The sequence below is a fragment of the Rana temporaria genome, chromosome 1 (assembly GCF_905171775.1).
Source record: "Rana temporaria chromosome 1, aRanTem1.1, whole genome shotgun sequence".
NCBI lineage: Eukaryota > Metazoa > Chordata > Amphibia > Anura > Ranidae > Rana > Rana temporaria.
Window position 1 is genome coordinate 18581450 of NC_053489.1, and position 22851 is coordinate 18604300.

The following is a 22851-nucleotide window of genomic DNA, read 5'->3' on the forward strand; positions in this document are numbered from 1 at the left end:
ATTCGCAAATCCTCTTCCCCAGCGGGGGCTGGATTTTTTTTTGTAAAGAAGAAGGGCGGAGAATTGAGGCCTTGCATCGACTATAGGGGCCTAAATCGCATCACGATTAAGAAATGCATACCCGATTCCGTTGATTTCCGAGTTGTTCGACCGTCTCAAGGGGGCAACAGTCTTTACCAAACTCGACTTGAGGGCTGCGTATAACCTTGTAAGGATCAGGGAGGGTGATGAGTGGATGACCGCGTTCAACACCAGGACCGGTCATTACGAATCCCTGGTTATGCCCTTTGGGTTGTGCAATGCGCCCGCAGTCTTTCAGGAATTTATCAATGATGTTTTTCGTGACCTGTTGCAGCAGTGTGTAGTGGTCTACTTGGATGACATCTTGGTATACTCTGAATCCGTGGAGGTCCACATTCTGGACGTCAAGCGAGTGTTGCAACGGTTACGAGAGAACAAGCTTTTCTGCAAGCTTGAGAAGTGCAAATTCCACCGGTCCCAGGTAACCTTCTTAGGTTACATCTTTTCGGCGGAGGGGTTCTCCATGGACCCTGAGAAGGTTTCGGCAGTCCTACAGTGGCCACAGCCCACTGGTCTTCGTTCCCTGCAGCGCTTTTTGGGCTTCGCCAATTATTATCGGAAGTTCATCAGGGACTTCTCCATGCTGGCCAAGCCTCTCACGGATCTGACCAGGAAGGGCAGTAATTCCCATGATTGGCCGGCCGAGGCCATCCTGGCTTTTGAGGCTCTAAAATCAGCCTTTGATTCGGCTCCCATACTGTCTCATCCCAATACTGGGTTGCCCTTCGTCCTTGAGGTGGATGCGTCTGAGACGGGAGTAGGCACCCTTCTGTCTCAGCGTCGGACACCAGAGGCATCTCTGCTTCCCTGTGGGTTCTACTCCAGGAAACTGTCTCCCGTGGAATGCAACTACCAGATTGGTGACAGAGAGCTGTTAGCTATCATACAGGCTCTCAAGGAATGGAGGCACTTGCTTGAGGGTTCTGTGGTCCCGGTTGTTATCCTGACGGACCACAAGAATCTGACGTACCTTTCGGAGGCCAAGAGATTGACACCCCGTCAGGCCAGATAGGCTCTGTTCCTGTCACGCTTTAATTAAGTGGTCTCCCACTTACCCGGTTCCAAGAACTTCAGGGCGGATGCCTTATCACGTCAATACTCCGAGCTGTCCAAAGTGGATTATATACCGACTTCGGTCATACCTCCAAATCAGATCTTGGCCGCCATCCGTACCAGCTTGACCTCTCCCCTTGGAGAGCAGATTCTGGCAGCCCAATCTGGTGCTCCCTCTGGGAGACCCAATGGTAGGTGCTTCGTGCCTGAAGAGTTGCGTACCCGGCTGTTGCGAACCTACCATAACTCCAAGACCGTGGGGCATCCTGGAAAGAATCAGCTGTCCTGGGCTGTCTCACGCTTATTCTGGTGGCCTTCTCTACAGTCCGATATTGCCGCATATGTAGCGGCGTGCTCTGTTTGTGCCCAGAATAAATCCCCTCGGCATCTTCCGTTGGGACTTCTACAACCCATTCCCAATGGGGAGCACCCATGGTCACACCTGGGGATGGACTTCATTGTGGACCTTCCTGTGTCCAGAGGCCATACAGTCATTCTCATGATTGTGGATCGGTTCTCCAAAATGTGCCACTGTGTTCCATTCAAGAAGTTACCCACTGCACAGGAGTTGGCCACGGTTTTCGCCAAGGAGGTCTTCTGGTTGCACGGTTTGCCTAAAGAGATAGTTTCGGATCGAGGGAGTCAGTTTGTGTCCAGGTTCTGGTGTACTTTTTGCTCTCAATTGGGTATTCGACTCTCCTTCTCTTCGGCTTACCACCCTAAGTCCAATGGGGCCGCAGAGCGATCGAATCAAGCCCTGGAGCAATTTCTTCGTTGCCATGTCTCCGATCATCAGGACAATTGGGTTGACCTTCTGCCATGGGCTGAGTTTGCCAGGGACACGGCGGTTAACTCTTCCTCTGGGATGTCTCCCTTCATGGCCAATTATGGGTTCCAACATGCCGTATTAACGGAGTCATTCTCTCCCCAAGATGTTCCGGCTGTGGAGAACCACCTTTCTGCCCTACGTGCTTCATGGGTACAGATTCAGAGGTCCCTTAGGGTCTCTGCGCAGTGCCAGAAGCTCCAGGCTGATCGCAGACGGTTGCCTGCTCCTTCCTACCAGGTCGGAGATCGTGTATGGTTGTCCAATCGCAATCTCAACCTCCGAGTGCCCACACAACCTTTCGAGTGCCCACTCCCAAGCTGGCTCCTCGCTTTGTTGGTCCCTTCCGTGTGCTCCGCAGGGTGAACCCGGTTGCCTATGCTCTCGCGCTTCCACCTGGTATGCAGGTTTCCAATGTGTTTCACGTTTCCTTGTTGAAACCACTAATATGCAATCGTTTCACCTCCTCGGTTCCTCGGCCTCGTCCTGTCCAGGTGGGCGATCATGAAGAATACGAGGTGAGCGATATCCTGGACGCTTGGTCCGTGGCCGGTTGCAGTTCTTGGTTCACTGGCGTGGGTATGGTCTAGAGGAGCGTTCCTGGGTTCCCTCCACAGATGTCCATGCTCCTGTCCTTCTCCGAGCCTTCCACACGCGCTTTCCTCAGAAGCGGTATTTTGCGCCGCGGAGGAGGGGCCCTTGAGGGGGAGGTACTGTCATGGTCTTACCTCTTTGCTGGCTCCTCATCACTGACCTGTGCGAGCAGCCATCTTGCTTCATGGGGTTCTTGTAACCTGCCACACCCTGCGGCTCCTCCTTTCCACTGGGAGGAGCTGGCTGCTCAGCATATATATATGACGGCAGCTGCAGCATTTCCTCGCTTGGGCCTTTCGTCTGACACCTCTCCTGTGATTGTGCTGCCTGCTCCTGGTTTCCGACCCGGCTTCGGACGTTCCTTCTGGTTCCTGATTCCCGACTTCGTTTCACCCCATCTCTGGCTCAGACTCTGGCTTGGCTGACTCTCATCCCTGGCTATCGACCCTGGCACCGTTGGACGACTCTTCTGGCTGTTTCAATCATCTGTGTGGACTTTGACCTAGCTGTTTGGTTTCCAATAAAATCTTCTTATTCATTTATCTGTTTTGTACGTCTGATTCATGCTTCCATGACAGCAATCAGGGGGGTACAAGCATTACATATGTAGGGGGCCCAAAGGTTCCCAGGAGCCAGACCACACCCCCCCCCCCGATTTGCGGCAAGAGAGAGGATAGAGAAAGAAAATAGATTTAACTTCTAACATTTAGAAAAATACAAGAAAGTTGGAAATGTACCATCATCCTAATATTCATATACTCAAACCAGAGCTATCACATAAGTAAATTTAGCAAAATTTATTGGCATAGTATACATAAAAAAGAATTAAAATCATATGATTTTAATACTTTTTTACGTATACTATGCCAATAAATTTTGCTAAATTTACTTATGTGATATCTCTGGTTTGAGTAGATTCACTTTATCTAGTACCGCTATAGTCCTCCCAGCCCACCCGTCTATGTTGGTGTTTCAGGGTCTATGGGGGTTCCCTGAACCCTTAAATTATTCTAAGGATAGAGAAAGAGATGACACTTTCACTTTCTCAGATCGCTTTGTGGTTCTCAGCAGCACCACCCTCCCCCCCTGGTTCTCAGGTCGCGGCAGGAGAGAGGATAGGAGAAGAGATTAAACTTTCACTCACCTTGTGGTTCTCGACCCCCCCCCCCCCCCCCCGATTCTGTGTCCACGGCAGGCAGGAGATAGAAGAACAGGTGAGATGACACTTTCAAATTTTGGGCAACCCCCCTGGTTCTCTGCTCCAGGGGGCCCATGCATAAAGATGTGTAAGGGGCCCCAAAAAATTCTCATGGCTGCCCTGGTGCCATGTGACATGGTCCCAAAGGTGAACTTAGCCGTAAAAGCATTACCTATGGAAAAGTGAAGGCACTAAAGTTTGTCCCCATTTCAGATGTGCGGGTCATTTTCTGGCTTGACATACTGACTATCAATTTTTTCAGTGCAACCTCATCTTTTATATTTTACCAAATAATTGGATAATATATTACATTTGTATGCCCTAAAATGAACTTAGTGCATCTTTTACTGAAAACAAAAGATTACATTTGGTAAACCATTACACTAATATCATGTGACAGAAAAAGATGATACAGCAAGCATTGTTTCTCCAGTGTCTCTGCTTTCACAAAATATACTGTATACTGTTTGGGGGTTTTATACAATCTTCAGGCCTAAAATAGTTTTTTAACGTAGGTGCAAAAATAAAAAAAACAGCTCCAGAAGTGAAAGAGTTAAACACCTCTAATGTAAACATGAACCTAAACTGGGTGTAATTGTTGTCTGGGCACATTGGGCCAGATTCACAGAGGAGATATGACGGCGTATCTCCTGATACACCATCGTATCTCCTGTCGTATCTATGCGACTGATTCATAGAATCAGTTCCGCATTGATAGCCCTAAGATCCGTCAGGTGTAATTGACTTACACCGTCGGATCTTCGGATGCAATACTTCGGCCGCCGCTGGGGGGAGTTTGCGTCGTATTCCAGTGTCGGGTATGCAAATGAGGATTTACGGCGATCCACAACGTTTTTCCCGTCGTTACGTCGTCGCTAGTAATTTTTTCCCGTCGCAAATTTACACCTGCTTTAACATGGCTTAACTTTAGTCGAGCCATGTTAAAGTATGGCCGTCGTTCCCGGGTCGAATTTCAATTTTTTTTTGTTTTGGCGTAAGACGTCCGGGAATACGAATGGATGCTACGCACGTTGCCGTTCTAAAAAATGACGTCACATCGCGCAAAGCACGGCGGGAATTTCAAAACTGAGCATGCGCAGTACGTCCGGCGCGGGAGCGAGCCTAGTTTAAATGGTAGCCGCCAGACGTGTTTACGATACACCGCCGCAAGTTTACAGGTAAGTGCTTTGTGGATCAGGCACTTACACTGAAAACTTGCGGCGGTGTAACGTAAACGGATTATGTTACACGGCCGCAATTCTACGAGAATCTGGCCCATTGTGCTCCAGTACTGAACTGACTGAGTATAAAAAGATACAAGTAAACTTTCATTGGACGCTCTCACCTTATACTTTAGTGTGTGTGGATTTATTTCAGATGTTTTATTATTTATTTTAAAGGAGAAATCCATGTCATGTAATGCTTGAGCCAAAATGTAGACCGAGATAAACACTCTATAGGATGTTTTCTCATCAGGATAATATAAATCAAGTGCACGTGTCTCCAAACTGCAGTCCCTAAGAGGACGTCTAAATGTGAGTGGAATAAGGAAATTTTTCATTTGGTTTTTTGAAAAACATCCATATTCAGTTATGAGAATATCCTCTATCAGGGGGTCATTTGGGCGGCTGGATGGATAAATACTATAAAAATATTCCAGCAATCCCTTTATGTAGAGATGAGGGTACTTGAAAACCAAGCTGCAGTTACTGAGAATAAAAAACATTTCACTCATTGACCAAGAATCTGGTATAATAAATGTTTTCTCCGTGTAATAAGGGACATTATTATCCAAAAACTTGTAATAAGTCAGACTAACTGAGCCACAAATAATAAGAACTTCCGTAGTTGAGCTCCGCAGCTCTGAAGGAATTTTATTACAATTCTCTTTAGACACCAGAATCTTGAATTCAATACAAATTCCATGATTAGATAAATGTTTGCTGAGTTGTCGGATCTCCCTCTCTCCGTATTCATCATCAGATGTAAGGATCCCGACCCAGTTCCACTTCAACCTTTCCAGTAACTTTGCTATGGCCACATATTGCATCTCATCATCCGGAACTGTCCGGAAAAAGTTTGGATACATCTTTCTATCACTCAGCAAAGTATCTCTGGCTCCATAACTAATCTAGAAAGAAAGAAAAGTCTGTATAAATAATGTGGAACTCTTACTATCCAAATGGATGGATTTTAGAGAGCAACAAACATGCCGTCTGAGTTGTCTACAAGAGATCTATAAGCAGATTTTAGTGGTGCTTTTTTTTCACCGGATCAACTAGAAAATTTATTATTTCATAAATGATTACAGCCATCAGTAAAAGCTCATAATATGATATTAAGGGGGGAATTTATCAAAACTGGTTAAGCCAGAATCTGGAGCAACCGATCAGCCTCTATCTTCAGCTTGTTTAAATAATCTTTGAAGATGAAATATGGAAGCTGATTGGTTGTCATACACAACTGCCCAGATTCTGGCTGCTCCAGTTTTGATAAATTCCCCTCTAAGAGTTCTTCCTCCTGTAATCCCACCTAGGGGTCTCCTGATCATCAGTTTACTGGACAGACACTCCCACTGCAAGACTGATTTTGGCTTTAGCTGGAGGTGGATGACCGAGTATAAACACAATTACCAGCTCAGCTCCTGAACCTGTATATCCTTTATAGACCAGATAAATGTTTACATTTCCACTATTCGACCATAACTCTAATTTCTTTAGATAACAAATCTGCGATATACTGTTTATGTGTGTGTGTGTGTGTGTGTATATATATATATATATATATATATATATATATATATATATACAATGGGCTAGATTCAGGTAGCTGCGCCCATTCGTACGGCGGCGCAGCGTATCGTATTTACACTGGCAAGTGCTGTATTCACAAAGCACTTGCCTTCTAACTTACGGCGGCGTAGCATAAATGGGGCCGGCGTAAGCGTGCATAATTCAAATGATGACGAGGGGGCGTGTTTTATTCAAACAAATGGTTACCCCGCGTATTTTAAATTTTTTACGAAGAGCGCATGCGCCGTTCGTGAAAGAACCCCAGTGCGCATGCTCGGAATTTAGCCATAACTGGTCATTGCTTTAGACGTGAATGTAAATTACGCAAACGACGTAAAGAATTCAAATTTCGAAGCGGGAACGACGTCCATACTTAACATTGGCTGCGCCTCCTAATAGCAGGAGCAACCTTACGCAGAAAAAGCCTAACGTAAACGACGAAAATAAATTGCGCCGGCCGTACGTACGTTTGTGAATCGGCGTATCTAGGTAATTTTCATATTCTACGCCGAAAACAACTGAAGCACCCCTAGCGGCCAGCGTAATATTGCACACAATTATACGCCGCCGCATTCAAGTTACGTCGGCGGAGAAAGACTATTTTTTTTTTAATTACGGCGGCGTATCTGGAAATACGCCGCCGTAAATGCTACCTGAATCTAGCCCAGTATATATATATATATATATATATATATATATCGTTTTTGGGCTAAAAATGAAAAATTGTCTTGCAAAAAAAACAAAAATATTTTATTAAAGTTATAGACAAAACAAAAAACAAATAAAAAAACACACACTTCTATCTACTTTGATCGGTCTTTTCAACACCTTTCTTGCACTGTGTACAAACATTGTATCAATCCCCAAAAACTACTTTGATAGAAACTACAGTACATATAAGATTCAGAACTACAGGGATTGATACTCTCTATACTGTATACTGTATACATGATAGAATTATGCAGTGCTTCTACATCTACTATATATCCATCCCACATATCCATGTGTTCAGTAATCTCCATGACTGCTCAATGGAATATGAAATAATACAATAATTCAATAACAAGACAAACTTGTGTTAAAAGTCCTCTTTCAATTATATGTGAGATTCAAAATCCTCCGATAGATAGTCCTTCTCCTTACAACCCTGGCCCGGTGGTTGAGGGGGTCTGCAGGTGGGAGGCTTTTAAAAACAATGTGAATGTGTAAGAGGGACATAGTACTCCTACTCATTGACAAAAAAGTAACCTATAGATAAATACACACAAATGTTTGACAAGTCTTTTACTTAAAAAAAAAAGAAACAAGAAAAGCTCCTCATTGTAAATGCATCCTTATTTATAATGTCTGCCGCCTGAGAACTTGTCAACACTAAAAACCCAACAGGCCCGGTACACTTGACAGGAAAGGGATGGGGATAGCAATGACACCATTGACAAAGTATGACCATGGCCAGGGATTATAGGTCATGTAAGCCAATGATATTGGTGACTTTGGTGGTTTATATCTTCCTGAAATATCACTTCTATAAATGATCATCAGGGGGCTGAATGGGCAACAGTTCAGGCATTTGTCCAAATGTCATAACAGCCAAAGATTGGACTAAACCATTGACCCATCCCTACACAGCACTGCCTTCTTTTTTTAGAACAACCTTATACTTTACCACAAAGGTTATTTGTACCCATTTGACCCACCTCACTATAAGATGACTGAGGCCGCGTACACACGGTCAGTCCATCCGATAAGATCCATCTGAAGGAGCGTTCTCATCGGTTAACCGATGAAGCTGACTGATGGTCTGATGTGCCTACACACCATAGGTTAAATAACCAATCGGGTCAGAACATGGTGACGTAAAACACAACGACGTGCTGAAAAAAAATGAAGTTCAATGCTTCCAAGCATGCGTCGACTTGATTCTGAGCATGCATGGATTTTTAACCGATGCTTTTGCATACTAACTGTCAGTTTTGACCTATCGGTTAGGCGTCCATCGGTTCAATATTAAAGCAAGTGCTACATTTTTTGACCAAAGGATAACTGACCGATGGGGCCCACACATGGTCGGTTTGGTCTGATGAAAAGGTCCTTCAGTCCGTTTTCATTGGTTTTGACTGACCGTGTGCCTAACTGTCCTAAAGTTCTGTAATATAGGAAATTGTGCTTTTCTTACCTGGGTGTAACCATATAGATTCAGCAGCTGGGCCATTTGGAGAGTGGTGTCAGAATTGAGATCTCCAATGAAACCAGCCAGGGCACCCCGCACCATACAGGAATAATTTGGAGCTTCCTTTGTATGTCCAGACAATATCTGTAGAACGTCTTTTATAGCTTTATTCACATGTCCACAAGAATCATACACATGGTATCCCAGAGTTATGTTGGGCAGAATATCTGGACTGCGGTTTATCTCATCAATAGCAAATATAAAAGCCAGGAGATGTCTGTATTCTCTCTGGTAAACCCTGCAGGAAATGGAGAGTTGTTCATTGGTCTACAGGACAAGGATTCAAGCAGAAATTATCTATGGCAAAATGTATAACACATTTCAACTACAGATCGATGGTGGGATTGGTGGCCGTGTGCATTGCTGCATGAAACATATAATGAAATTCAATCGTTCCTGAATTTATATGAGTTATAGCCGTGGTTGGCAATTTACGAGGTTTGCATTTTAAGGTACCACAATAACATTATATAGTATTTCTGTAGCAGTAGAAACCTGACAGGGATTCTTTATCCTTCCCCACTCTATTCAAAAGTGAAAAAGATATGGAGTCATTAAGGGCCAAAGTCATTTAGGTCCCATTCACACTTTGTGGTAATATTGTACACCCTAACACATAACAATGTATGGCAAAGCTCCTTCTCAATGGGCAGTGCAATGCGGTGTCATTCATTGTGAATTGCACCCAATGCATTGTAACTCTAAGCTGTGCTGCCTTATTAAAAAAGGGTCATACATGTTGTTATTTTTTTCATCCATTGTGGTACATTGGCAGCTATTCATAATGAATGAATGTGACTATTAACACCCGGCAATGGAACACCTAAATGTGAATGGGCCATATGTGATTTTCATGAACACATTGAAGGATATACTTTGATTTTATATAAATGCCATGTAACAGACTGAGTCCTGCACATTATCACACATATCTCCTAAAGACACAGCTCTGTAGATCAGATTGGAAGCTTTACAATTCATATTTCTTTAAATTGTTTTTTTATTGAAAAGTTTTCAAAGTACAAGACAAAGTGTAAAGTACAAATAGTACCAAAGGTACACAAGGGGGAAAAGTACATTATAAACAACTACAGATATCCCAGACATACAATATGTGTAGCAGCAAGACAAGCCATACAGAGAGTGTAGAGGCACTAAAATCCCAGACATACAATATGTGTAGCAGCAAGACAAGCCATACAGAGAGTGTAGAGGCACTAACATTGGGGGAGCACTCAAACACTTCATATTTCACTTACGCTGAACACATGAGATTTTTAATAAGACTTCCTTTCTCACTCCACCGTGACACTACAGAATGTACAGAGAATATCCCTCCTATAATGATGTCTCCATCCTGAGAATACTTGTACTCAAATGTAAAATTCCTCATAGTCATATCACAGCGGTGAGCAGAGTTCTGGGTGTCAGATGTGCAGGGGGTCACACACAAAGACAACAACCACAATATTCTAAGTGGATATCTGAAGACAACATGGCCGAGTCTCTGATAGACTCCAATGACTTCTTCCTCTTCTCCCGACCTCATCATCACTGACAGCAGCCCAGGATCCTGACACTGACTTCATGGATGAGCTGAAGGCTGTGAGAGTGTCAGGTTTATAAAGAATAATTCTGTTATTTATTACTATAGACTGGAATATGAATCTGCTTATAGAGTAGGAATAAAAAGCCAAACATAAAATACACAGAATCCATCTTTGTCAGCACTGTAGAAAGTGAAGGTTATAAAATTACCATTATGACATATTGTACATGAAACAGTAAAAATTTGAAGTTTGATGGCCAAGAATGTCATGTATATTAGTATAATTATTATTATTAATATTCATAACATGAATTTGAATAAAATATAGATGTAGGGATGAGGTTCAGCAGTTACCATCGATTTTTGGTGAATCTCTGGGATTACAAAAGTTTGGGGAAATAGAGAACCACCTCTAATGAAGTGCGTGTAAGCTATGAATAAGCACTAAAGTTTGGTGTGAAACGCGTCTGCTTTTTACCCCGTCTGCTGTGGCATGCTTTGTGTGTGTTTTTTGATTTTACAATAAAAGCAATTTATTTTTGGAGTGCGGCTGTCCAGAAAGTTTTTCCTTCATTTTGCATCATTCCATGCATTGCCAGGACCCTTGGCTTTGGATCAGGTGAAGGGACTTTCTGATTAGTATCTTAGAGCGGTGATTCCTCTTTTTCATTTTGGTCTCTGGACTTTGCTTATATAAGAGGTCTGGGTTATACATTCCTTTACATTATTGGCTCTTGTGACTCAGATGACCAGGGGCAATAAGTATGCACTGCATTATAGGTTGCCCCTTATGCAAACTTTTCAGCTAAAAGTCTAAAATGTGCAAACTTTGTGATTGCCAGCAAATTTCTGCAAATTCATTGTAGTGAGGTAGCCAAACATTATACCTATTAACCTGTAATGTTAGGAAACCCTGAAGAAATACAGGTATATGGGCAAAAGTTAAATAAATATACTTAACCTTTTCGCTACCAGGCTCTGTGCTCCACTTTTAAAATCAGCTGGCCAGACCATTTTTGAAATTTTTCCATTGCTTTTTTATTTTTTTCTTATAGCTTTCAGAGTTTGTAAAAGAGCCCCCCACCAAATCATATATTTTCTGAGAGCACATAACCAGTGAAATACAAATAAGGTGCTACTGATTTTTACAGCACAATATTTGCGCAGATGTTTATCTAAACAATATTTTCAATACAAATACACAGAAATCATTATTAGCAGATAAAAACACAGCACATTTTACAAAATTCCTACTTAATAGGCTAACCTGTATTGAGTTATTAAATAACCAATATTTGTAAATTTTAGTTTGTGCCTTTTTGCAAAATGGTGAAATATTGAACATACGCAGAAATCTAACAATCCAAACTTCTCTATAAAAAGATCCCCCCAAACAATATATTATCTGAAAAGCACATGCACTGTAGAATAAAAAGAAGGTGCTACTGATTGTAACGCCCTGTGATATTTGTGTAAATGTTAATCAAAACAATATATTCGCCAAAAAATCTCTAAAATCATTATTAGCGGATATAAACACAGCAAATTTAACAAAAATTCCTGCTAAATTTTTTACTAAATATAAAAGCTAAACATGTATTGAGTTAATAACTAACTATGTTTTCTGAAAGCATAGGACCAGTAGAATGAAAGGAAGGTGCTACAGAATTTTTTAGGGCTCTGCGATATTTGCGCAAATATTTACCAAAACAATATTTTGGCAAAAAAATCTCTAAAATCATTATTAGCGGATATAAACACAGCAAATTTTTCAAAAAATTCTGCTAAATTCCTACTAAATATAAAAGCTAAACCTGTATTGAGTTAACAAATAACAAATATTTGTACATTTTAAATTGCGCAAAACTATGAATAACCAAATTTCTCAAAAAATCTGAAGGTTTTTATTATTCACTTACAGCTTTCAGAGTTTGTAAAAGACCCCTAGAAACTATATGTTTTCTGAAAACATAGGACCAGTAGAATGAAAGGTAGGTGCTACAGATATTTTTAGGGCTCTGCGATATTTGTGCAAATGTTTACCAAAATTATATTTTGGCAAAAAATGCACTAAAATCATTATTAGCAGGTACAAACACTGCACATTTGACAAAGTTCATTCTAAATATAAAAGCTAAACCTGTATTAAGTTAATAACAAATATTAGTAAATTAAAAAAATTGCCTGCGCGGTAGACCCACGAGAGCTGCAGATCTTTTGTGACTGATTCTCCTTTCACCATGAGACAAAGTGAAACCAAGATATTCAACTGTATCCTGACACCATTGTAACTTTTTTTAGACACTTTGTGACCTGTCTGAGCTAGATGTTCTATCAGCAAAACAGAATCTTTCTGACAGGCTTCCTGGGAGGGACTACACAACAGTAAGTCATCGACGTACTAAAGCAGGACGGAATCATGGCTGGGTGCCCAAGACTGTAAGGTGACCTGGAGAGCTATTGAATAGACTGCAAGTGAATATATATATCCTTGTGGAAGACAATTCCAGATTATCTGGTGCCCGCATAAGGAAAAGTGAGTAGTAGTTGTGTCACTCCGTCAATTGAGACAGAGAAAAAAGCATTACTTAAATCAATAACTGAAAAACACACTGCCAAAGCAGGTATGGAGGTGATGAGGGATGGCCCATCAGGTACAATAGGGGAAATCAGAATTACAAGGTTATCAATGGCTCTAAGGTCTTCTTTATTATAAATCTATATGACCCATCACTCCTTTTAACTGGATTTATAGGGGTGTTACAATGGGTCTCAAAATTCCTTGTTTTAGAAATTGTTCTATAATGGGTTTAATTTCTTCTTCTTTTTCTTTGCAGAGATGGTATTGTTTATGGAAAAACGGGACGCCCATTGCTTTAACCAAAATAGAAAAAGAAAAAGTGTCCCATGCACTGACCTATTGTATGAAGTAACCAATAATGCAGAGAAGACCACCCTAAAATTTAAAGGGTTTTTGCCATAGCCAAAAGACCAACTGAAAATATACAAAATGCCCAGACGGTGACCCTAAAGGGTAAGGTTACCTCTGGGCGAGAGGCTACTGTAGGCAAAATACGGACTATACTCAATTTATGCAAAAATATTAAATTTAATGAATTATTAATTAGTTACATAACATGATTAAAATCGATCAACTGTAAATACAAATTGAAAATGTGGCAGAGCTATTTGATGAAACAAGAAGCTCCCGCAATAGCGGTTGTGAAGTTATCAGACAAACAAACGTAAAACAATAACAGACATATAACAATAAGACTCAGACAGTCCGGACACAAAAAGTATCACTTCTGTGGTGACTCACCGGGGAAATTCCCTTATTAGTTAATTTAATGAAAAAGTTATAAACATATTTGTATTGGCATAGCCAGATAAATGGTGAGCAAACCACAGAGGTGACACTGCAGGGAGGGGGGAGCAGCTAACTACCCAAGAAAACCACCTTATGTGATTGATATTTTCTGTGATAGTATAAATTCCATTGGTGATGGTCTGTGCATACATCAAATGTCAGGGCCCGTAAATGGGGAGGAAAATATCCTATGATTGGAGAGCTATAGACCTATCGGCAATAAAAATGAGAGTGTCCTCAAAAGTAGCGAGTGAGACTAGAAACAAAACTGTTTATAGCATAATAAATAGTAGACCGCTAGGTCATATTTCTGGGTAGTCTCGCTCGTAGATCATAGATGTAACTGGACACAATATCGTTCCTGGAAAGAGGTACAACTCTGAAGTGTAGTTCAAGATGCAACCAGTTCAAATCAAGGCAGTTTAGTGTTGAAACAGTAATTAGTGGAACGATCTTACCACATCCACGTGTTTAGAGTTGATGGGCTGTGTTGGAGATTCTCCATATCTTTTGAGAGGATTTATCCTACATATATAGATCATATATATGGCTCCTTAATAAGGCTTTGAGTAGCACGATCAAACACTGTATACACCTTGTGAAAAGGTACCGTCTCGAGGGATAACCCTCATATAGATCAATATCTCCGTGACACTGGATCAGATTGTCTGGAGTGCTGGTATACTAGCGTGTGTACGTGCTGGTATGCAGCAGGCTGACGATGATATCATCGGTTTCTTGTCGGGTTTAGCGCTCCCTCCCACACCTGGTCCCAGCTGGTAAGGGGTGTGTGTGTGTCCGACGTCTGAGCGTGTGACGTCAACGCGTTTCGCAAATGACTTGCGTAGCTTTGTCTGGACGCTTGGTAAGGGGCCGTGCATCACTCCTTTTTAAGCATGATGCCATGCACGCCCACATTCCTGAACTGTACGTTCAAAGTTTCATCTCTGAGTGTTTGTTGATTTAGTCTCCTGTAGTTTGTAAAGACTGATAGGTTCCTTGATGGTATGCTGATAGGAAGCCGAGTTAGTGTCATTGTCTCACTTTAATCACTGGTATGTTATCAGAGTTCTTGGCAAACGAGATCCCATTAGAGGCAGCATTAATAGAGGGAGATTGATTTGTTCCCACAAACAATAATATAGTGCTAACTAAGATCTATTTGATGGGGGGCCATTGACATAAGACAACATTAAACAGTGATTCCATATTATGCGAAGAATACATTCTGATACCAAGGGTATGGACTATTAATAGCCCGCGTTATGCTGTAAGTTAAGAGCAATAATTTTTAAAGAGAAATATGTATACACATTCAATAGGTGGGAGATATAATTAATCTAGGACTGGCAGGATTGCGGACACATGAAATGGGCCCGGGCTGCTGTGATGCCTATTGATAGTGGTATAGTGTGTTGCGAAAGATTAGAAATATCAGGAAGGTCTAAAGAAAGGGATGAGGGGACTTATTAAAGGGGGGACAGTGCTGGAGACGTACATTTAGAGGAACGGTTGCATACTTAATTCGGTGTTGATACCGAGGGGCGCTAAAGCTTTCAAAGTGTATATCCACCATTTTTCTTTCTGGTGTAATACTTTGTCAAAATCACCTCGTCTTGCAGGTAGCCTTAGTGTGTATATGCCTTTAACCAGAAGACCGTCGGGTCTGCCTCCATGGTATTTCAAGAAATGCCTTGCTAGTGGGCTTTCACGGTATTTTTCAGTATATCCTACCTTTTTTCGTTTTTCTTCCTCCCTTTCCTCATTTTTAATGTCCCTTAAATGTTCGCCTATCCTTGTCCTGAGCTGTCTCTTAGTTTTGCCCACGTATATCTTGGGGCAGGGGCAGGTGAGCATATAGATAACCCTTTCCGTCGCACAATTTATGAGCCCTTTAATTTCAAAGGTCCTCTCACCCTTAGCATCGCAGAAATTTTTGGTTCTGTCCACATATGGGCAGACCTGGCACTTAGAGCACGGGAACATACCGGTACTACGTGGATATTCCGATAGCCAGGAGAACTGTGGTTGTTTGGTGAACTCAGAATGGACCAGGAGATCCCCCAGGTTTTTGGTCCTACGTGCTACCATTTTAGGACTTGTGCCTACAATTTTCGCGAGCACCCTATTTCCGGCAAGTACACCCCAGTGTTTTTCCAATAGTTGTCTCACATTTTCCCATTGTGGGCCGTATGTGGTAATAAGCCTCACGGGGTTAGAGTCCTTGTTGTCCGATACTAACATCTTGGGTTTCGTGGTGAGAAGACTGCTCCTATCTCGTTGGGCTGCTTTCTTCCTGGCATGTCTAATCTGTTTGTGTGAATATCCTCTTTCCCTAAATCTTTTATAGAGTTCCTTACTTTCAGACTCATAGTTAGATTTATCAGAGCAATTTCGTTTTATCCTGATAAATTCCCCTATGGGGATGCTGTTTTTTTGCCACGGTGGGTGGTGGCTGTCTGCCTGGAGCAAAGTATTTGCCGCTGTCTCTTTGCGGTAGGTACACGTGACGATTCTACCTTCCTTGAGGCCAATTTTGAGATCAAGGAAGGGAATTACATTCCTGTCTATCGTGTGGGTTAAATGAATGTTCCGCTCGTTGACATTTAGCCTACCGATGAAGCTGTGGAAGGAGTCGATGTCACCTGCCCATATGACAAAAATGTCATCTATGTACCTTAGCCAGGTCCGTACATGGTCATGATATTCTGGCAGTGTAAAAACATCTTCCTCCTCCCACAGCCCCAAATGCAGGCAGGCATAGGCGGGAGCCCAGGCAGCTCCCATAGAGGTTCCTTTGATCTGCTGGAAGTATTGTGAGGCGAACTGAAAGAAATTATTGGCTAATGCAAATTGGAGAAGGTCCACAAGGAACTCATTTTGGTGTGACATTGCGGAAAAGTGTTGGTCAAGGAAGGTTTTGACAGCTTTGATACCACAAGAGTGGGGGATAGATGTATAGAGAGACTCTATGTCGATGCCTACTAACCACACATCTTCCTCCACTGTTAGGGATTCTAACTTTGAAAGGACATGTCTTGTATCCTGTACATAGGATTTTAGTTGGTAAACCATGTCCTTAAATAGGAGGTCAAGATACCTCCCAATTCTTTCTAGTGGCCCTCCTACGGCGGACACAATGGGCCTGCCTGGCGGATTTTCCATTGACTTATGTATTTTAGGTATACAATAAAAAGTAGGGATGTTATATTCAATGACAAAGAGATAATCGTATTCTCGTTTAGTTAGAATCCCTGTCTCTTTCGCATTGTCAAGCATGTCGTTCAAGATTTGAACCATTTTGGGGAAAGGATTCCTCTCTATCCTTGAATAGGTATTGCTGTCGCCCAAAAGACGTCTCACCTCAGCTTCATAGCTGGTGTCGTCCATAAGGACGACATTCCCACCTTTGTCACTTTTCTTAATGACTAAATTCTTTGCTTCTCTGAGTTCCTTTAGAGCCTGACGTTCATGGATTGATAAATTGTCAGTGCTTTTAAGTTTCCAATCGACTTGTTCCAGGTCATTCTGAATGAGCTCGAGGAAAACATTTAGCCATTTATTTTTGTTAAGGGGTGGCATTTTATTAGATTTGAAAGCTATCTTTGCTTCCCTTCTAGTTGGATTACTAACCTCGACCCCTTCGTTTTCCTCAAGTAAGGAGTTCAGGATGGCGAGGACTTGTTGGTCTTCGGGGTCTAGGGGTGGGTTTCGTGTGTCGCCCTTCTCATATAAGGATCTAAAAAAGATTTTAAGTATGCAACCGTTCCTCTAAATGTACGTCTCCAGCACTGTCCCCCCTTTAATAAGTCCCCTCATCCCTTTCTTTAGACCTTCCTGATATTTCTAATCTTTCGCAACACACTATACCACTATCAATAGGCATCACAGCAGCCCGGGCCCATTTCATGTGTCCGCAATCCTGCCAGTCCTAGATTAATTATATCTCCCACCTATTGAATGTGTATACATATTTCTCTTTAAAAATTATTGCTCTTAACTTACAGCATAACGCGGGCTATTAATAGTCCATACCCTTGGTATCAGAATGTATTCTTCGCATAATATGGAATCACTGTTTAATGTTGTCTTATGTCAATGGCCCCCCATCAAATAGATCTTAGTTAGCACTATATTATTGTTTGTGGGAACAAATCAATCTCCCTCTATTAATGCTGCCTCTAATGGGATCTCGTTTGCCAAGAACTCTGATAACATACCAGTGATTAAAGTGAGACAATGACACTAACTCGGCTTCCTATCAGCATACCATCAAGGAACCTATCAGTCTTTACAAACTACAGGAGACTAAATCAACAAACACTCAGAGATGAAACTTTGAACGTACAGTTCAGGAATGTGGGCGTGCATGGCATCATGCTTAAAAAGGAGTGATGCACGGCCCCTTACCAAGCGTCCAGACGAAGCTACGCAAGTCATTTGCGAAACGCGTTGACGTCACACGCTCAGACGTCGGACACACACACACCCCTTACCAGCTGGGACCAGGTGTGGGAGGGAGCGCTAAACCCGACAAGAAACCGATGATATCATCGTCAGCCTGCTGCATACCAGCACGTACACACGCTAGTATACCAGCACTCCAGACAATCTGATCCAGTGTCACGGAGATATTGATCTATATGAGGGTTATCCCTCGAGACGGTACCTTTTCACAAGGTGTATACAGTGTTTGATCGTGCTACTCAAAGCCTTATTAAGGAGCCATATATATGATCTATATATGTAGGATAAATCCTCTCAAAAGATATGGAGAATCTCCAACACAGCCCATCAACTCTAAACACGTGGATGTGGTAAGATCGTTCCACTAATTACTGTTTCAACACTAAACTGCCTTGATTTGAACTGGTTGCATCTTGAACTACACTTCAGAGTTGTACCTCTTTCCAGGAACGATATTGTGTCCAGTTACATCTATGATCTACGAGCGAGACTACCCAGAAATATGACCTAGCGGTCTACTATTTATTATGCTATAAACAGTTTTGTTTCTAGTCTCACTCGCTACTTTTGAGGACACTCTCATTTTTATTGCCGATAGGTCTATAGCTCTCCAATCATAGGATATTTTCCTCCCCATTTACGGGCCCTGACATTTGATGTATGCACAGACCATCACCAATGGAATTTATACTATCACAGAAAATATCAATCACATAAGGTGGTTTTCTTGGGTAGTTAGCTGCTCCCCCCTCCCTGCAGTGTCACCTCTGTGGTTTGCTCACCATTTATCTGGCTATGCCAATACAAATATGTTTATAACTTTTTCATTAAATTAACTAATAAGGGAATTTCCCCGGTGAGTCACCACAGAAGTGATACTTTTTGTGTCCGGACTGTCTGAGTCTTATTGTTATATGTCTGTTATTGTTTTACGTTTGTTTGTCTGATAATTTCACAACCGCTATTGCGGGAGCTTCTTGTTTCATCAAATAGCTCTGCCACATTTTCAATTTGTATTTACAGTTGATCGATTTTAATCATGTTATGTAACTAATTAATAATTCATTAAATTTAATATTTTTGCATAAATTGAGTATAGTCCGTATTTTGCCTACAGTAGCCTCTCGCCCAGAGGTAACCTTACCCTTTAGGGTCACCGTCTGGGCATTTTGTATATTTTCCATTGCTTTAACCAAGCCTTGTGAGGGGTGCATCCTGCGGGAATGGGGAAGGAACTTCAGCTTGGAAAAACAGGGGTGACTCTATAGCTACCCCCCTCTTCCATTCAGGAAAATTTCAATTTCCAGAACTCCTATTAAATCTCTCCCCAAAAGATTTACGGGCATGAGGGTATTATTCTGAATGAGTAAAGCAAGAGCACTGTTTCTGTGACAGAATCTTCCGTATTTTCCGGCGTATAAGATGACTTTTTCCCCCGCCAGTTTATGGATGTCAGGCTTGTCAGCATTAATGTCCACTGAGCCAATCACGGCGAGCGATGTATTCTATTAATAAATACAAAGCCTGCTCTGATTGGCTTTGAGATTTAGAGAGGCGCAGGCTGATGATGCTGCAACCTCTGCCAATCACAGCAAGCGATGTTTTCTATAAATGAATACAAAGCCTGCTCGGAATGGCAGAGGTTGTAATATCATCAGCCCGCGCCTCTCTGAATCTCAAAGCCAATCTGAGCAGACTTTGTATTCATTAATAGAATACATTGCTTGCAGTGATTGGCTCAGCGCGGTATATTGTAATACTGTATATCGTACAGTAATATGTTACCAAATGCGGCTACCCCTCGGCTCCACTTCCTTCCATGGCCACCTCACCATCTACCACCGGACCCTGGTCTGAAGCACTGGTTTGAAGCACTGGACCCTCCATCTGGCACTGGACACTCCATCTGGCACTGGACCCCTTATGTGGCACCTGACCCTCCATCTGGCACCTGACCCTCCATCTGGCATCTGACCCTCCATCTGAAGCATCTGAAGCTGGTCTTCTTACATGACAAGTATATCTCAAATCCCAAATTTTAGCTGCAAAAATAGGGGGTCGTCTTATACGCCCAGTCGCCTTATATGCCGTCAAATACAGTAATTGGTAATGGAGGTGTTTTGAAAGTTTTAGTTGGTATCCCATTAATTCCCATTGAAGGCTCATCATCCATTCTCTCACCTCTATACATCTCCTCTGATATGGTCAATTTTGTGGCCCCTGTATCGAGAATATACCGTATGGGAGGATTCTACCATTAACCTCCAAAGGGATAATGGGAGATTTGTTGTAATTGTCTGTGAGAAAAAGTGGAAATGCTGGGACACCACCTTCTGCACCTCCCTATGTTTGCTAATGTTGTTGTTGATTCCAGTCTAGGGGATATCTGACCTGTGTTGTGGATTGTATGGTAAGAGCCCCTTGGCGGAAGTTTTTGCCATGGGTGGTTGTTCCCCATAAATGGGAGAGCAGGGATGACGACATTGATTCCTCCAATGCCTCTCCTGTCTACAATTGAAACAATGGGTACGTCTTCGGGGTCCAGAGTGGTTGTTAAAATTACCCCGCGCTCCTCAGCCTCTGCCTCTACCTCTCCCCCCATGGCCCCACTGTCTAAATTCACCTGTATCATCCCGGGGTCTAGCATCCAGGGGGTTACAGTGTTGTAATGCCTCTTGATAATGCATTGTAGTGACCCCTTTGAGATAAAAACATCCTGCTGTGTCCCTTTTCCATTAATCCAGGCCAGTCTGATATCAATTGTTTCACTACCAAACCTGTCTAATTTTTCAAACTAGAAATGAAGGTCTGGATTAACAAAGATCCCATTGTTTCCTATCTGCCTAAACCTGCTTCTTCTTTCCACACTTTCATGAACGTCTTGTAGAACTCTGCTATTTGTTCCTTCGGCTTTTGCTTAGAATGCTATGGCCACGGGAAGGAAGATTGTTCCTTAAAAACTTTCTTAATTTCTGCCTCTAATTCTGTCCCCATTTCAGTATGGCCATCTTCTGTTTTAAGCTTGTAAGCACTGACTGCAGTGTCCGCAGGCTGTATGTCGTGTATGCTACCAACATTTCTCCAGTCCCAGCTACTCTCTTGATCATAGCCCATAATGCCATCTATCATCAGCTTCATATCCTCCTGCATGTAATTTCTACCTTTGCATGCTCTATTTGAGAAAGAAATGCAAGAGGGTTAACTTGAAGTTTGGGGGCTCTTTTTATTATAGTGGTAAGTTTCTCAAAATCGAATGGTTTTAGGATCATCTCGTCCCCAATAATGAGGAATGGTAGAATCAGTTTCACTCCACCCGACTCGGGCTCATCCACATCAGGCGCTGATGTGCCTAGCATGAAAAAGTCTTCCTCCTCATCCTCTCTGCCAGGAACAATGTCTTCCTGTGATGGGGGTCCTTTGGATAATGTTGGAGGATGGATGGGGAGTCCCAGTTTTTGACATTTCCTTTGAAATTTGGTGGTGATGAGTATTTGGATCGCTGTAACTTTTGCGGCTCTGGGTTCTCGTTCTAGTTCTGGTGCCTTCCTCCGAGGTTTCACCAGAGTCGGTTTGTTTTTGTTGTAATTCAGTAACTTGATCTGAGATAGCTTCTACTTTTTTCATAAGGGTTTCTAATGTCTTCCTTTCAACAATTATTTCTGATCCTGCCTCGCTTTCATCAGAGTCTAAAGCTTTCTCGACTTGCACCACCACTGGTATCTGTTGTTTGAGTACCTGTGCTACCACCTAAGGAGGGGGGTTTACTGGGTTGCCTCTGGCCAAGGCGGCTATTTGGATCAACTCGTCATCCCCTGAAGCCTTGCACACAGGTATGCTGGGATACAGGGGTGTGTAGGCAGGTGGTGGTGGTGGCTGAGGGTGTGCATCAGGCAGTATGGTGAGAAATGGGTTAGTGGGAAAAAGGATGGGGTGGCTGGCTGTATGTGGGGTCACTTTACTTTTGCTTTCAATAAGTGCAATTGTTCTGCCGTAAAAGGCAGTCAGAGAGGTTTTTTCCCCACGTATTCTTTTTACTCCCTTCTGGCTGTGTATCGTGCCAATAAGGGGCTACATTTACCCAGTTTTTCCCTTGCCTCTCTCGTGTAATTTATGTCCCACTCGGGGTCCCCCAAATTCCATGAGAAAGCCTTTTTGTCCCTCAGGCAGAGTCCTCTGACCATGTCCATATAAAATTCATCGTTGGCACCCACTTGTGGTAAAGGGAAACTGCTATGCATACTTTCTGCCCATGCTGCCAGTTCATCTACACAAGGATTTATTAAATAATAATCCGTTCCACATACTCTGGCTACATAATCTTTGCATGTTTCCCCGAGATTGGGCGGGGGTAGTGTTTGCTACTCGTTTCTTCTATTCTGAATTAAGTCAAAAACAATCCGTGGGCAGTAGCCGTTGTCTTACAGTACAAGGCTTCACCAATCAATTAAATATCATGCAACTTATACTCTATTATTTATACTTATACTCTACTACTTATACTCTATTCAAACTTATACTCTACTACTTATACTCTATTCAAACTTATACTCTACTACTTATATTCTATTCAAACTTATACTCTATTATTTATACTGCATTGATTTAAACAAAAGAAGCAAAAGAAAGGTAGGGAATCACTGGTCGTCCACAAGTCCTTCCCAAAAGAACTTCTGCAATATAAGTCTACCAAA

The 22851-nt window shown here is 42.2% G+C and overlaps 1 protein-coding gene across 1 annotated transcript in view; it reads right to left on the reverse strand.

The window, feature by feature from the left end:
• LOC120925013 (vomeronasal type-2 receptor 26-like) overlaps positions 1–9109 on the reverse strand; it is a 154767-nt gene extending 145658 nt beyond the window's left edge. Inside the window, exon 1 of the mRNA XM_040335918.1 lies at positions 8721–9109. The gene's annotated coding sequence lies outside the window, so the exon portion shown is untranslated. The remainder of the gene's footprint in view (positions 1–8720) is intronic.
• Positions 9110–22851: the final 13742 nt, after the last annotated feature.